The 15,630-nt window shown below is 39.6% G+C and overlaps 1 protein-coding gene across 5 annotated transcripts in view; it reads left to right on the forward strand.

Annotated features, from left to right (window-relative positions):
* Positions 1–3,524: 3,524 nt before the first annotated feature.
* Positions 3,525–15,630, forward strand: part of KTN1 (kinectin 1) — a 108,109-nt gene continuing 96,003 nt past the window's right edge. For 4 of the 5 annotated variants that reach the window (XM_032344296.1, XM_032344298.1, XM_032344299.1 and 1 more), the window contains exon 1: positions 3,525–3,717. The gene's annotated coding sequence lies outside the window, so the exon portion shown is untranslated. Of the gene's footprint in view, positions 3,718–3,954; positions 4,049–15,630 lie in introns of those variants that run through there. The other variant, XM_032344297.1, reaches the window with a different exon arrangement.

Here is a 15,630-nt window from a genome sequence, read left to right on the forward strand (position 1 = left end):
CCTCATTTAATCTAGAAGTTTTCGATCCTTGGACAAGACTTTAAAGATGGGAGACATGAAGGTGATTTCGATAATATTAAATTATGCTATCAAGTAGCTTTATATCACTACCCAATCCTGCCCATGTTTCCCTTGAAGACTTCCCCCAGTGAAGTCTTGGGGTTATATGGGTAATGTTGGAAATCCTTTCTGCTTATATGAGACTCTCGTATTTCTTGCAGCTATTTAGAAGTGGAAGAAAGATTGTTCTGCTTATCTATTATTGATTAACAAACCACTTAAAAATCATAAAAATTATATGGGGGCAGAAATTCACTTGGGGCTTGGCTGGATGGATTATTCTCCTCCACGTGGTATTGAGGACCCCTTGGTGGTATTTAACTTGTGGCCTGGGTGATCTGGGGTTCTAGAAGGCTTCGTTCATGTATCTGGCACAGTGGTAGGTACAGTTAGAAGGCTAGGCCCAGGTAGGCCCAGGTGGGTCCTCCCCCCCCACCCCGCACCCCCATGTAGTCTCAGAACCTCTCCACATGGTCTCTCCAGCAAGGTAGTTGGACTTCTCCCACAGTAGCTCAGGGTTCTAAGATCAATGGTTCCAAGGGACAGGAAGTGGAGCTGCCTGTCTCTTACAGTCTGGGCCCAGAACTTGGGATATTTACTTCTAACGTATCCTATTAGTCACAGCAGTCACAGAGCCCTCCCACATTCAAGAGTAGGGGACACAGACCCTACCCTTTGTGCAAAGATTGGTAAAAATTTGTCATGAAAGCACTTGAATATCATATGCTTGAAGCAACTACATGTCAAAGGGGGCACAGTTCAGATTCAAATAAGCACAGTTATGTGCCAGATACTTTGTTGGAATAGCTGATTACTTGTAGATCAGCTCCTGCAGATGTTCCCAAGTGCTTCCGCATTCCATTACTTGGGAAGAGAAGTATACCTGGAATCTGCCCTTTACTTTCAGTTCTGTCAATCGCTTCATTATACTTTCACCTCACATTCCTGATCTGGTGGAGATGTAATACTTTACTCACATATTACTCAGATCTCTACATAACTCACCACTTCTGGGAAATCTTCCCTGGATAAAACAGGAATAGCCAGCTCCTTCTCTCTCCACTGGAGAGATGTGTACTGTGTCTTTAAAACTTTTCCAAAATTCAGAACAAAGAGAATTATTATCCGGAGGCATGCTCCAGTAAATTGCACTTTGTTAAATTAAAAAAGAGATACACACACACACATACACACACACAGAGTCCTCTTAGGTAACAGTGTTACACTTCAAAATTTTCAATTTAATTTATTTCTTAGTTGTTACAATTAGAGATACCTCAGATGCTAATCCTTTTTAGCAGGTTAGTTGCTCTCTCAGTAGCTTTGGAAGGTAGTAAGCAGCAACCAAAATTAATTATGTTTTAAGTTAATTATATGTGCTAATTATAGTTAATTGTACTATATTTCAAAACTTAGAGGATATGTCTTAGTTCTTAATAGAGTTTACCATGCATAACAGTTCTAGTTAGTGTTTTTGTTAAGATGAGAATAAATAGGAAGCTTATAAAAATGAAGCAACTAATCACTTTCCTTTTAAGTCAAAGTTCAATCACCCAGAAAAACCTAAATAGCTGATACATTTATGCTTCTTTGTTTCAGACTGCAGAGTACAAAAATAAGTGTACTTTGATTGTAAAACTTAGTGTATTTAGGGTAAACATGTCCCCAAACTCCTCTTACTTTTTTTAAATTATTTATTTATTTCTTTATTTATTTAAAATATTTTATTTATTTATTTGACAGAGAACACAAGTAGGCAGAGTGGCAGGCAGAGAGAGAGGAGGAAGCAGGCTCCCTGCTGAGCAGAGAGCCCGATGCGGGACTCGATCCCAGGACCCTGAGATCATGACCTGAGCTGAAGGCAGCGGCTTAACCCACTGAGCCACCCAGGCGCCCCCCAAACTCCTCTTATTGTCTTATGTATAAATGTACTTAAATATTACTGTCTCTAAAATGACACTGAGGTTTTACTGAAGTCAGGAAAATTATAGAAATTTTTATTCTAGCCTAAAACGTGCTTTAGTACTAACCCAAGGGAATTTGGTGGCTATTTGTAAGCTAATAAGGAGTCCTTAAACTCCATTATACAAATGATGCACTGCCCCCTTTGTATTGGGTCTAATGGCTTCCCTTTTCAATAGAGCTGGATCCTTGGGCACACACTCAGGAGACATCCAGTGGTTTAGAGGTAGATTGCTTTGGGGGCATTGGAGCAGCCGAGGGACTGAATTACACTACTGAGAAAGGAAAAAGGAGGACAGTTCTGGAGTTAAAATAAGACAGAATGCATCTTTGGAGGACATAGTGGCTGCAGACTGGCAGAATTTTCAACATCTTAGGCTGTGAGATGAAAACACATAATTTTGTGAAATTATTATTTCACATTAAATTAATTAATTACACTAATAAATTATTATTTTACATAATTAATTATGTGAAAACATAATTTTCAGTTTTCATTTGTATTTTGGGGGTGCTCTAGAAAGCTTAGACAAAAATAATTAAATTCAAATGTCAAGTGCATTTTTAGCCAGCCCATATACAGGAGATTCTCTGTTGGTGTAGGAACTGTTCTGATGTTCATTCCTTGAAGACTGCTGCTATTCCCTCCAGGTCAGGATGTAGGGGGAGGAGTTAGTGAAGAGTCCCTAATTTTACTTATCTCAGTCCATATCTTCAAATGATTGAAAGCGTTTCAATCATTTTGAGTTTCCATAACGTTTGAGGAGAGCTTGGGGGTGTTTGTGTGTGTTCTGGGCAGTGCCTGGCATTTTGCAAGGGACTGATGAGCAATCAGTAATGATAATCAGCACCTCTCCTTTGCCAGTAGACCAGGAAGATCGCTGCTATCCTCTCAGCAAAGAGCGAACTAATAAGCAGGGATTCGGGCCAACCTCTTCTTTCCGTTGCAGCTTCTTGTTATTTACTCTGGCTTAATGAATGGCCACCAGCTGGCAGACACAACAGCTTCATAATATTTGCATACAATTTGTTTGGGTCGGTTTTTCATTTCTCTCTCCGCTTGAAGCTGGGGTTACCCGGAGGAGAATTCAGGCAAACTCTGGAGACGGAGGAGAGGAAGATTTCGTTTTCCAGTGACTTCTGGGAGGAAATTCAGGACGGGCAGGGTGAAATCGGGTACCATTTGGTTAAGGTTTAAAAAAAAAAAAAAATCATCCAGTGTGGGGGCCAGGTGGTTCTTCAGTGGGAGGGCCACGCAAGACGAAACCAGCTTTGGCGAAAGGGGGGAGAGGGAGAGAGAACGAGAGCAGGGCTAATGAATGAAGGGGATTCCGCTGAGCCTCCAAACCCTGTGCTCCCACCCCCCACATAGCTGCGGGACATTGCCTCGGGAGGAAAGCCCCGGAATCCCGAACCAGCCTCACGCTGAGGCTTACGGGAGCCCCCGGACGCGCGCGCGGAGGTCGAGGCGGCGGGCGCCTGTCCCTTTAAGGGGCCGGTCTCCGGGCACCGCCGGCCCAGACGCCGGGACGTGCCGGGGGCCGCCCCGCCCCGAAGCTGCCCGTTTCCTGCCGGGCGGCGCGACGGCACCTGAGCAACTGCGGTGGCGGCGGCGCCTCAGAGCGGGCGGCCCGGGCTGTAGTGCCCGTGCCGCCGCGTCTTCCCGGTCTCCTTTCCCGGCTGCGCAGAGTAAGGGTAAGCAGGCCGCGCCGGGCCTGGCGCCGGTCGCGGGGACCGCGGGGACCGCAGGGGGGGAGGGTTGTGCCAGCCGCGGTGTCCCAGGGCGGGCGGGAGGGCTGCGCCGGCCGGGGGGGCGCGGCCCCGGGGCCCGGACGCCGCCCGCTGCTTGCCCCTGCCCGCCGGTAGGCCTCGGGCGCCGGGTCGCCGCGGCGGGGCTCCCTCCGGAGCCGGGCCGCCGCGGCGGGAGAGTTCCGAGGGACCGCTTGGCCTCGCCGGGCCGCTAAGGGCCCGACCCCGGCTCCGCGGCAGCGCTGGCGGGCGCGGAGTCTCCTGGGGACGTCTCCCGGTGAGAGGTTGGCCGGAGAGGGCCCTGGGGTGACCGAGGCGCCTATTTTTAGCCGGGCCTGAGGGCCCCCAGGAGGAAGGCGGATTACCGCGTCCTCGGCCGGTGGACAGAGGGAGCCCGTCTCCGGCGGCGTTCCTGGGCCGGAGCTGGGCCATGCTTACGCCATGCTGGAATTTCAGTTCTCGCTGTCCCTCCGGATACTTAGGGAACCGGCGCTGGCCCCCTTCCCAGTGCTCCCTCCCACCGCCGTGTGCGTGTCCCCGGGTCGCGGTGGGGGGCGGTTGGGGCTAGGAAAGCGGCATGAGGGGAGTTTGGAAAAATGTGGACCGCCCTCCAGCCGGGGGAAGTTATCCCTTCCTCTCCCCGAGGGGTGTGTCTTCCTTAGCGATTCCCCCTCCCCCTTTCGGTTTCCAACAATGAGATTTTTGGCGTTGGGGAGCTCCGCCGAAAATCAAACCGGCCCCCTAGAAAAGTCGTTCGGTAATCAGACACCTGGTGTGGGATGTGCAGCCCCGCACACACGTTTGTCGTGAAGGAGTGTGTGTGCACTAGAGACGGGGAGCTCCCAGCACGGGGAGCGGCATCCTAACCTCGTCCAGCAGCAGCTTGATTAGGTTCAAGAGCGGGCTGTTTAATTTTAGACATTCCTTCTCCCGGGAGGAAGGAGGAATCGAAATTCGTATTTGGGCCTGTATCAGAGAAGGATTCCATAGCAGACATGTGCATATGCACTGTCTAAAGAGCTGACTGTTTAAAGTTGTGGGTTTTTTTGAGATGCTTTGTGGAAAGTCCTGAAGATTTTAGACACCCGTGCCTTGCTATAGATAAATACCTTGGGATGTACCAAACACTTTGAATTGAGTAGGAATTGATTTAAAGTTTGAGTTCTTGCTAAATTAGGTTGCACTGGTGCTACCTCACCTAGCCGACGTCTCCAGGTTGACTAACAAGATTGGGATGATCTTCCCAAGAATAAGAGAGTACTCTGGTAGACCTGCTTTGGTATTTACTGTGTTCTCTCATAAACAAGCTCCCCCATCGCCCTTTGTCTTAGGATCTAACAAGAAGTAGCTGGGCTTATTGGTAGGTTCTAAGAAAAACATTAATTTCCCTCCGTAACATTGAATTAGAAATGAGTTTTCTAATTTTGCAGCATGAGCAGTCATAACAGTATCTGTCAGGTGTGCTTGGAGAATGAGGTGTTCTGTTTACCTTTCTGAGACTGCTACTGAAACTTAAAAGATAAGAAAGCATAATGAAAATTTTTCGTAAATGTGTTAAGCACTTTAAAATTATAAAGGATATCAAATATTATTTAACCTTTTCTTTTCTTTTTTTTTTAAGATTTTATTTATTTGTCAGAGAGAGGGAGAGAGAGCGAGCACAGGCAGACAGAATGGCAGGCAGAGGCAGAGGGAGAAGCAGGCTCCCTGCCAAGCAAGGAGCCGGATGTGGGACTCGATCCCAGGACTCTGGGATCATGACCTGAGCCGAAGGCAGCTGCCTAACCAACTGAGCCACCCAGGCGTCCCTATTTAACCTTTTCTTGATGACTCAGGGTCAGCAATATGGAGAACCATTTATGATTTTGTTCCTAATTTAGTTTTTTTTGTATTTTTCCTTAACATCAGTGTCTCTTCTGCTTGATGATGTGTTTTCTTGGATCTCTCACTCCAAGTCTTCTTCCAGTTTGTAGGCCTTAATCTCCTTTGAGTAGGGAAAACATTTTAATAATTAGATGTTAAATAACAGTCAGTATGGCTTTTCTAAAGGGCCTAATAAGTGAAGGCTTTTTTGAAGGACTGAAGGACTCATGTTAAAATTGTTACTGTTATTGAAGTAAAAATTGAATTTTACCTGAAAAGATACGGAAAGATGTATATTTAATTGAATGTTTATTATAATTTTTGTATTGCAAAGAAAGTTTTAATCTAAAAGATCTCTAATGTTTCCAGGAAGGTTTTGGGTTTTTTAGGGATCTGATCTCTAATGTGTAATAAAGAAGTGAAGAGAAATCATGCTTTGCAGGAACATTAAAATATTTGAGGATGACAGCATCTTATAAGCTGCTTGTTCTTGTACTGTTTATGTTTTTAATTACGTTGAAGGTAAATCCAGAGTATACTTAGAGGTTAGAAGCAAGTAACTGGTTTTTTATAAATTACATTGATTACTCTTATGCATAAATAGAGTTGGGTTTTACTGCTTTCTCTTCCAGTTTTTGTGAACATGACTTTGGATGTTCTGATCTTAAAAATGTAGTTCATGAGCAAATCAAAGGGAAAACATTGGTTTAGGTAAGAGTGTAAGCTACTTTTTCTATAAACAGAATTAAACGGGAAAAACTTAAGTACTGTGAATTAAGGAGTTTGATGAACTTAACTTGCTGTAGCTGAGCTGTAGAAAAAGAAATGATAATTTGTAATTGTTTGCATGCCAGGCTGATCACTTGCTGTTTAAATATTTTTGGATCTTTGAGAGAGAGAGCAAATCATTTAGGCTTCCCCCTCACCCCATTGGCTTTAACGTTGGAAGGATAGGCAAAATGTACTTTTAGTACTAAGCCTAGTTTTAGTAGAGACTCTGCTAGGAGATAGAATATTCCTAGGCATTTTTTAAGAAATGTTCCACTCCTTTCGAAAAAGTTGTGATGTAGTATTTTATGTATCATCTTTACCACAGGTGGATTAAGAACTTTTAGCTTAAATCTGGTTTCAGCAAAGTGATTTGTACACTAAGTAGAACCCAAGTTAATTTGTTTATACTCTCCCCTCCTTCCAGGACATTGCTTTTTGGGTTTCTCTCCTATTAATTGCTTTGCTCTTTCTGCCTTATGATTCATCCTCTACTCTTGAAGTAGAAGTGCTCAGTCCTTGGTTCACTTTTCTTTTTATACTCCCTTGGTGATCTCATCCAGTGTCATGGCTGATGGCTTCCATATTTATATCTCCAGCCTGGGCTTTCCTTCTGTACTCCAGACAACCTGTTCTGCTTTTCCACTTGTAGGTGAAGTAGTCAACTCAAAGCTAACTTCCATTTTTCCCTTTAAAACTCCTATGGTGCAGTCTATGCCATCTCATTTGATGGCAGCTCTACCCAATATTCAGGCAAAAGAAAAGTTGCGAGTCATTCCTGACTAATCTCTTTTTTATCCTTTACACTTGGCATTCTTGGCTTTGTGTTATCTTGGAAATATATCCAGAATCTGGTCACTTCTTACCACCTGTATTGCTTGCTAAGTTGGTCCCCGCCATCTTATCTTTAGCCTCGAGTTTGGCGATTAGCCTCCTGACTGGCGTTCCTGCTTCTTCCCTAGCTCCCTTAGTCTTTTTCAAGCAGATCCAATCACTTCTCAAAACACTGCAGTGATTTGTCATTTGCGGAATAAAGGCCAAAGTCCCTATAGCCCGCAGTGCCTTATAGAATCTCCTCTTCCATATCCTTTACCTCTCAAGTTAGCTACTGCTCTGCCCCCTACTTATTTCTTTCCAGCCCTGTTTGCTGTCTTAAGGCCTTTAAATTGACTGTTGTCCCTCCTTGGATCATTTTTCCCTAAGATATCAGCATGGCCAACTCTCTCGTCTCCTTCAAATCTTTATTCTTCAAATGTTTTTCAAAAGGTCTATCTTACTGCTTTATTTAAAGCTGCACTCCCTTGGGATGCCTGGGTGACTCAGTCGGTTAAGTGTTCAGCTCTTGGTTTTGGCTCAGGTCCTCATTTCAGGGTGGTGATGCAGCCTCGTAGTGGGGCTCTGAGCTCAGTTGGGGAGTCTGCTGGAGATTCCCTCTCCCTTTCTTTCTCAAATAAATAAATAAATAAATGAGTCTTAACAAAAAAAATAAAGCTGCACTCCCCTACTTAATGAGTCTTGTATGCAGCTCTGTTTTCTCCATGGCACTTGCACCTTCCAACATACTGTATAGTTTCGTTGTTAATCGTGTTCATTGTCTCTCCTCTCTGCCATACATACTGTACATACTGTAATGTAACCTTTATGAAGACAGGGCGTTTTGTCTGTTTTGTTTATTGATGGATCCTAAGGGTCTTGGATTTATTAAATAAGATTTATTAAATATTTATTTATTAAATAAATAAATAAATATTTATTATTATTTGGATTTATTAAATCCAAAGTAAAGATTTATTAAATATCTGTTCATTGTAAGTGAATTAAATCCTTATCCTGCAGTTTCTTTCTGTGATGGATTCATTCTTGAACACATGGAGTTTTCAGTTTGCTCCTTACGCAGGAACAAAGAACAGAAGAAAAGTGGCAAGAGCCTTTGGGAACCCCTTGTTGGAGGTAGTGATGTTAGAGTGCTAAGATCTTCTGGACCTTCCCTGTGCGATTAGGACCATTGGTTAGGTGACTTAAAAAGTTGGTTGAAGCAAGAACTCATATCTATATGTACCTTAAGTGTTTTGTTTTAACTCAAAACATTTATTTTTGTCTTTTTATTTGGATCAGTCTCTGAGTAAGGGTTACTGATCTTTTTTCTGTAAATTATACCCTGAAAGCATTGCCTATGGTTTCTAGTATTGGTTTCTTTAAAATGGAGTGAAAATCTAGGCTCTGGGAAACATTCCAAGTTAAAAATCATTCTAGTTTTCCTTTCATTAAGGCCTTCCAAAGGATGTAACTTAGTTTTTATAGAAATAACAGCTTCTGTTTTTAATCTTCTATTTAATGAATTTATAGAAATAAATGAGTATATAGGAGAGTAGACTGCTCTCCAGAAACATTTAGCTTTCTGTAGATATTAGCTCCTGTGTTTTTACCAAGGGGAGAAATGTCATTTACTGCAGTGGAAGAGATCCTTGAAGATAGCTTCCATATTGAAAAGGTTTTGTTGCAGTATAGGATCCTAGCTGCCTACCATTACTTGAAAATGTCCTTTATCCACATTTCTTTATTTTGACTGGTTAGTAATATTTATGATTAGTTATCAGAACTTATATGATTTTCAGTAATTGGCTATCAAGAGACCTGATATTCTACATTCTTACTGGAAAATGTGGGGCAATTATTACTTATTTTTGCTCATGAGTCATTTAAGTTGCCAGGGAAACAGTCTGGCCTGGTGTAATAAGCTGGAAGTCAGTACTTAGGAGACCTACACGTCTTAAACTTTAATAATTCCTAGATTTTATGCAATTTTCTTTTTTCTCAGTACTTTATATAATGTTTGGTGTAATGGAAAAAGCATGGTAGGGAGTCTGAAGAGCTTAAGTTTGGTCTTGCTAGTTAGTACCACTTACTGTATGTGTGAACTTACTATCTTTAACCTGCCTAAGGCTCATTTGCCTTGCTTGTATTATCTTACTAGTTGCTACATAAGAGATAGCTAATTATTAGAGTACTGTAAGTCTCTGTGAACACTTTCTGTACAGTACCATATTTAATCCTTCTGAACAGTTTTATGAGATTGTTACTATTGGGTGGAAACTAGGGAGACAGGTTAAATAATTTGTCCAAAGAGCAGCAAGAGGAGGAACCTGAATGTGAACTGAGGTATTCTGACCCTAGAGTCTGTCCTCACTCATTGAGCTGTTTTGTAAGTATGCTTTCTAAAAATAGAAAGCAGGAAGGAAAAGGAAGGAAGGAAGTGCCTGGTTGCCTCAGTTGGTGGAGTGTGGTCCATCATCGGTGGAGTTCAAGTCCCACAATGGGTGTAGAGATGTCTTAAAAATAGGGGTGCCTCCATGGGGCTTCCTGCTCAGCTAAGCAGGGAGCCCACTTCTTTCTCTCCCTCTGCTGCTCCATTTGTGCTCTCTCTCTCTTATATTCTCTGTCAAGTGAAGAAATAAAATCTTTAAAAAAAATAAAAATAAGGCACTGTCCATGTGCAATTATCTGTTAGGTGTTAGAAAACTACATTAATGTTACACAGATTTTTTTTCTCCCAGAGTTAGAGGATTGGCTCTTAATGTTAGTGACTTAAATTTGAGAACTTGAAATTTTTTAAGTGGAGGAAATAGAAAAAGCAACTTTAAACCAAATACCATAAAATGTTTTATGTAGAAAATAGATAGACTATGATTGTTCTGGATCCTAAGAAATTTTTTTAGTTTTAATTCTTTTGACTGTGTATTATGAGTTACTGCCATGTGATCTTGTAGGCATCGCTCAGTGGCTATATCAGAAAGGCCCAACCCTTACCACCCTGCCTAAAATACTCTATTCCTTGTCCCAGCCTTATTTTTCTTCATTGATCAGTTACTACCAACCATGATAGTATATGCTTATTTATATTGCTTGATAGCTGTCTCACCTATAAGAATATAGCGCTACAAAGAGGGAAGTTTGTCATTTACCATTGAACTCTATCTCTGGTGGGTGGTGGTCAGTTCAATGAGTGAATTGCTTGATTGAACGTGATGAGGACTCACTGAGCCTTCTGCTTATCATTTGTGCCATTCTTCTCTGCTAGCAAGGCTAGTTGATTGATATGAAATCCCATGTAAAATGAAACCTCCAGAATAAGGGTTTTAGGGTTACTCTTGGGAGCGGAATGGAAAGCTTTTAATACACGAATTTTAGCAAAAATGTATCTGTGCCTAGTACCAGTTAACTTTGTTGATCATTAATGTGTTTTGAGTAAAATGTGTACATAATTTAGTGATTACATGTGTTTAGATCTAGTTGTCTTTGAAATAAACTAGAACAAGCTAAGCTGTACACTGAAAGCTCCCAAGTGTTCTGAGTGCTATGTTGCTGAACATTTAGGATGTTTCCTTACTTTCTAAATATCTACACACAGGTTGAATTCATTTATGTTGCTTCTGACCTGTACTTGGTTTATTGGAAAGTCATGTTTATTTGAAATGTGCTCTAATTCTTTTTATAGTTTTCTTAACCTGAATGAGGTTGACTGACAGTTACGATTTCTGTGATGTGAATTTCTCATATCATTTGGTACTCTTCATTTCTAGATACAGTTTTCATGTACTGTGGTATATAAAACGTGGCTGGTACACTGTTCTGATGGAAGTAATTTCTTTCAGTTTGACCTAGATGTTAACTGTAATTTAAGGTTAAATTGGATTCTTTGTAAAAGTGTCTTAGTTCTTTTGTTCCTTTGGTAGTTGCAGGTGGGGGAAGAGTCCAAAAAATTACATTTAGTTTTAACCTGAACTGAGTCTTTCTGAATTGGAAATTTTTGGAGTACGTTTCAAGTAAAATACACACTTAAGATTAGCCTTGGAATTTTATGTAAAATATAACCCATGCATTTACCTTGTTTAATAGGGGTAAGGGAGAAAAAAAATACCTTATAAATAAAAAATAACTATAAAATGGGCAAGGCTGCATTCTTGTCTGCTTGTCTGGCATTATTTATCTGGCATGAATTGAATAATTATATTCCATATTCTTTCAGTTTTATTTAAGCAAAACATCCCAGCAGCATTTCAAATAGCATACTACTTTTTTTTTTCTTTAAGATTTTATTTTTTTAAGTAATCTCTATACCCAACATGGGGCTTGAACTCAAAACCCTGAGATAGAATCAATCACTCCACTGACTGAGCCAGCCAGGTGCCCCTAAAATAACATTACTTTGGTATAAGGAGTTTTAGTTACTACTTTGGGTTACTATATTTGATTTCTTAAGGTAGCTTTTTGGTAGGTCAAGAAAACCCTAGGTATTTTTGGTAAAGATTTTAGAAATTTCTTTATATTTTGAAGTATTTGCTTTTATTTTGGGGCATGGAGGATTTGTTTCAAAGTGTAACTTTCTAGAGGTATTTAGTGCTGTCGTAATTATATTGTATACATTTAAGAAGGGGGGAAGTATATACCTGTTTGTTAGTTTTAAACTTACGTTGACCTTTTTGTTCTTGTTATCTTTTTATTTTGTTGAAAGTTAAAACAAATACTGAGGGGTGCCTGGGTGGTTCAGTCAGTTGAGTGCCTGCCTCCGGCTCAGGTCATGATCCTAGGGTCCAGGATCAAGCCCCATATCAGGCTCTCTTCTCAGCGAGGAGTCCTCTTCTCTTCACCTCCCTTCCCTACCATTCCCCTGCTTGTGCGGGCTTGCTTGCTCTCAAATAAAACAAATACTGAATGATTCGGATGTACAAGAGAATATAGAATGTGTCTGTGCAATTTAAAGATAAAATACAAAAGAAGTGACCTTGTACCAAATACCTGTGTACCTTTCATTCAACTTTATTTAAAAAAATTTTTCTTTTAAAACTAAGTACATAAAAATAGTATTTATAAGATATATGTAAGATAAAGAGTAAGGATACAGTGAACAGGCTTGTATCTAATCCGCGGTTCAGGAACATTATCCTAACTTTTAATTCCTTTTGGTGCTTTTCTGCCCCAGAAGTAACCATTTATATTTGCTTTTTTTTCTTTTTGTAGTTTTGCCACATATATTTTTATACTTTTATACCTAAAATATTTTTTTCTGTTTTGTATTTGAACTTTTTGTTTTGTTTTTGAAATTTAGAAAAGAGATCCTTCTGTATGGTGAGTTTATTTGCAACTTTCTTTTTACTCTCGGCTTTACGGTCCTGATATTCTTCCACTGTGTTATATAGCTCTAAATCATTCAGTTCCACTGCTTGCATGGAATTTCATTGTGTGAATATTTTTCACTTAATTACCTGTTCATAGGCATTTCGATTGTTTCCACTTTTCTTTTGCTGTTTTAAAAAAATGATGCTGTGAACACCCTGCATAGGTTTTTTGGTACACTTGCATACATAAATGTCTCTAGGATAGTGTTTTATTTATTTCTTATTTTTAAAAATTTTTTTCCCAGGATAGTGTTTTGAAAAACCTTTTTGTTACTACTTACTGTAATAAATTTTACATTGTGGGACTCAGTACGCTATCAGATGTGCCACATCTGTAACAAAAAATGTTCAAGAAAAGGTACCTATGTGATGCTAGTCCATTTCATTAAAAATAAGAATATTGATTAAGACCCACTAAGTTGATTTTTGCTACCCACTAATGAGCTGAAATTTGCAGTTTAAGCATATTGTTTTGGAGCACCTGTTTACACTAGGAATGAGATTGCTGAACTGTTGGAGGGGGTGCATTTTCAGCTTTATTAGGTACCACCAAAATGTTTTCCAGTGTCGTTGTACCAGTTTATTTTTTCCCCTCACTAATATATACGTGTGTTGGCTCTTGCCTATACTTGATAATTGGCAAATGCTAAAGTTAGAAACCCTAATGAAATGATAGCTTATAGTTTTTGCATTTCTGCTTCCTGAGAAGAAACCTTTTTTCTAATGTTTGATGGCTATTTTTTTCCCCTTCTCTCGGTATGGCTATTTATTTTTCTGTTGGGATGTTTTTGTTTTTGATAGGAGCTCTGTATATGTTCTGAATATTCATTCTTTGCTGATAAGTATCACAAATGCCTTCTCCTACTTCGTGTCTCATACTTTTTTTTTCTTTGCCTTATATATTATCTTAGTAAACGTTCAGAATTTTAATTTAGTTTAATTTATTAGTATTTTCTTTTACAATTTATACTTTGTGTCTTAAGAAATCCTTCTCTACTTAAAGTTTATAAAGATATTCTTACACATCCTTTTATGTCGCCTTTCACAATTCTTTGCCTGGAATTGAGTTTTGTTCTCTTTTAATGCTACTGTTTTCTTTTCTCTAAAATTTTATTGCTCAGCATTTGTTTGGTTTTTTTTAAGGCTAAAATGCGTGAATTTACTAGATACTTTTAAGTAAGTCTTTGAGGTACTAGTTTTTATGCAGTGTCCACAGCTTGCTTTCATAGGGTCGTAATTATGTAAGAATGTTCAAGTATGGATAGAGTTTAAAGTATAGGTAACTTTGAAGTCTACATTCCCATGAGACTTTATAAGAGATTTGAAAACATTTTAGTGATGCCAGTGTTTGCATGTGGTTTCCTTATGTTACAGACATTGTTGTGAAGCAGTCTGGTTAATTATTTCCTTAAGTAGCAGCAATTTTTTTTTTTTAAAGATTTTTTATTTATTTATTTGACAGACAGAGATCACAAGTAGGCAGAGAGGCAGGCAGAGAGAGAGGAGGAAGCAGGCTCCCTGCTGAGCAGAGAGCCCGATGTGGGGCTCGATCCCAGGACCCTGAGATCATGACCTGAGCCGAAGACAGCGGCTTAACCCACTGAGCCACCCAGGCGCCCCAAGTAGCAGCAATTTGTGCTTGATATTTTGCAGTTTCACCACAGTGCGTTGTAAGTGTGGACAAACTTCTTTATATCCAACTAGTACTGAGAGTAATTACATATACTGTGAGGAATCTGTTCTTCAAGTTAGGAAAATTCTCAGCTCTTTAAATATGGCTTCTGTTATTTTCATTTCTCTTTTGAAAGACCTAAGTTGGGGTCTTAATTGTTATTTCATTTTTTTTTCCTTTATTTTTCTATGCCACATAATTTAGTACTATGTAGCAATTACCAATACTACTCTATTCAGTGTAGACTATCTTTGTTGAGTCTCTATGCTAGTATCTACAGTTTTCTTGGATTTGGAGTTGTTTCTTCATACATACCTGTCTATTTGAGTTCCTTCTGGTTTTCTATAATCTTTTGGCTACTTTAAAGGAGTCTCTTATCTCTCTGACATCTTCAACATGTTCAAATTTAAAAATCTTTGTGAAGACTATTTTGTAAAGCTAGTACCATTTGGTGTTAATTTTTTTATTAGGCACCCCACCCGTCATTAAATTTCTTCTGTGGTTTGAAATTTTGGTTTGTTAGGCTTATTTTGAGTGGAGAGTTTTTAAAACTTTTTTTTTCCATCAGTGCTAACCCCCTTTACCCCTCTTTCCAAGTTATTTAGTTTCTACGAGGTCCACTGCCTCTAGATGGAGTTAAAAAAAAAATAGGCAAAGTGGATAGATGTTTTTAATATGCAATCATGTACTGAGAAGATGATGGTTATATATATTGCTCTTACTAAAAGAATGAAGTCTAAAAAAATGATGACTACTTACGGGGAAAGAAGCATAGTGTAGAAAAGCACAAGGGTATATTCTATGCTTTGAATTTTCCTTTTTCTGAAGACTTGACTTTGGAGCCGTTTAAATATTTTATATAATTATTAAACAAAAATCTAAAAATCTGTAAAAGTCAAAAGTAAAATGAAACCACTGAATCTTTCTTGTATTTGCTTGCTGGATGCCAGAGTGAACTATGCCACATGACTTTAAAACATGGTACTTGACTGTAAGTCCTAGTTAGAATATACTCTAGGAAGAGATTGGAGGAGGGATGGCAAAAAAAAAAAAAGAAAAACAAATCTTCAACTATTATAATCATAATTTTGGTAGTAATGTGTACATTGTTGTTCCAGTACTGAGTAATGTGTGCATTGTGGGCTAAATGAAATGAGCAATTACATTGGTATTACTGAAAATGGATTTTTAACATTGTTGAAAACTGATGTAGTTTTAAGGTCAGTGAAATTAAGTAAAAAAATCCCATAGTACTATATTTGAATGAAAGGATCTGTATGAGTCATGCAATTATTTACCTTATTAAAGATGTGTATATTTTCTGGCCCAAAAGACCTAGAAACAAAGATCAAACCCAATAGCAAAAAACACTCCTGCTGC

The sequence above is a fragment of the Mustela erminea genome, chromosome 5 (assembly GCF_009829155.1).
Source record: "Mustela erminea isolate mMusErm1 chromosome 5, mMusErm1.Pri, whole genome shotgun sequence".
Taxonomy (NCBI): Eukaryota; Metazoa; Chordata; class Mammalia; order Carnivora; family Mustelidae; genus Mustela; species Mustela erminea.